We start from the raw sequence: 2,219 nt of genomic DNA, 5'->3' as shown, positions 1-2,219 counted from the left end.
CAGTGGCGTGTCTGTTTAATGGGGGCATATGTGGAACTGGGAATACAGCGCTAGCAACAAGCATTACCCCCTGGTTACAAGCACAACACCCAGCTCATGAAATCTCTGGCAACAAGCATTACCCCCTAGCAACGAGCATGACACCCAGTGCATGAAAGCCCTGGCAACAAGCTTGAAACCCAGCACATGATACCTCTGGAAACAAGCATAACACCTACTGCATGAAACACCTGGCAACGAGCATGGAACCAAGAGCATGAAACCCCTGGCAAAGAGCATGTAATTTAAAAGTAATTAGAAGCCTTACTGTAGGACTTAATGTGTAATGGGCATTGCAGTGTGTGGCATAATGTATCACGGACATTGAGGTGTGTGTCATAATGTGTCACAGGCACTACGGTGTGTGGCATACTATATCACGGGCACTGTGGTATGTGGTATAATGTCTCAGGGGCATTGCAGTGTGTGGTATAATGTATAACGGGTATTGCGGTGTGTGGCATAGGGTATAACGGGCATTGCGGTATGTGTCACAGGCATTACGGTGTGTGCTATACTATATCACGGGCATTGTGGTATGTGGTATAATGTCTCAGGGTCATTGCAGTGTGTGGCATAATGTATCACGTACATTGCAATGTGTGGCATAATGTATCATGGACATTGCGGTGTGTGTCATATTGTGTCACAGGCATTGTATGTGCTATAATGTGTCAGGGGCATTGCATTGTGTAGCATATTATATAACGGGCATTGCGATTCCTGTCGTAATGTGTCACAGGCATTACGGTGTGTGGCATAATGTGTCATGGGCATTACTGTGTGTGGCATAATATCTAAGGGCCATTGCAGTATGTGGCATAATGTATACTGGGCATTACTATAAGGAGGAAAAATGACAAATAATGTAAGGGGCATGAATTAGGATTATATTTTTTCCTGTGGTGGCCAACGTCTGGGCGTGCAGGTTGCAAAACTGGGATATAAGGTAGTCTTTTCCTGCAATGCCACGCCCCTTTATGTAAAGATACGGCCATTTCAGCGAGGCCATACCCCTTTTTGCTGCGCTCATTGAAGGCGCTCGCAGATTCATCTCTTTACTGGTGCCAATTATGAGGGGAAGGGGGGGGGGGCGCCAGAGAACTTTTTTGCTTGGGGGAGAAAAATTTCTAGTTACGCCACTGAGTGTTGGACTTTTAATCCTGTATATGTAATTTTTTGTCGCAATAAAGATGGATCCACGGTTATCTTGGCCTCTTTGCTGCACATAGGCACACCATAGTTTATTTACATAAACCCTTCATCTATTGTTCTCAGCTGCAATACAATACAGAGAACAATACAGCAGGGGATTAAGTCATTATAGCAGGCGATTAAGTCCGACTGCCCAGTCTCAGTTAACCCTAGTAGAGGCCAAGATAAATGTGGACCCATCTGTATGTTTGATACAGTCTATACAATAGGCAATCTATAATGTTAAATACTGATACTGTGTTCAGCTGCGTTTCAAGAGAGGAGGGGACCCGTGTGCAGACTCCGTGTGTGGGCCCCCTCCTCTCCTGTAGCCATCACTGCTGCTGCTAGTGAGAGCGCTGAGACTCTGTCACAGTGCCAGAGTATACAGCACATGCGCAGGACTCAGAAAACCAGAGTCAGAGTCTCTAGCGCCCAGTGCGCTAGCAGTGGCGGTGACGGCTACGGGAGAGAAGGGGGCCCACACACAGTCACCGATGGAAGCCAGAAAGGTAAGTATAGAAGAAATGGGTGCAGTGTGTGCGGTGTGGGCCCCCTCTGGGCCCAGGGGCCCGTGTGCACCGCACACACTGCACCCATTATAGATACGCCAGTGACTGTGTTCAATACAGTATCCAGTGTATAAAAAGGACAATATTCACATTCATTTCCAGGGTCATTACTGGGTTCTTCTACCACTCCCCCATACTCACGCACTTGCTTCAATGTTTTGCAGAGTGGAAGATTGTAGATTACATTAAGAAACCCCTTCTAGAAATCCTGTGTTTGCCACTGGGGTACTACTATAGAGCATAACATTACCTAAAGCACTTCTATGGTTCAGAAAATGAACCACAACACTATTATGGGGCATACAATTATCAACTGCTGCAGAGAAGTGTCTCTCTATAAGCATTGGGACATGGTCCACTTCAAAATGTTGCTATGGGGCCCAAAAAATTCTGGCTATGTTCATATGGTCTATT

This window comes from Pseudophryne corroboree, chromosome 5 (assembly GCF_028390025.1).
Source record: "Pseudophryne corroboree isolate aPseCor3 chromosome 5, aPseCor3.hap2, whole genome shotgun sequence".
Lineage (NCBI taxonomy): Eukaryota > Metazoa > Chordata > Amphibia > Anura > Myobatrachidae > Pseudophryne > Pseudophryne corroboree.
This window is presented reverse-complemented; position numbering follows the sequence as displayed.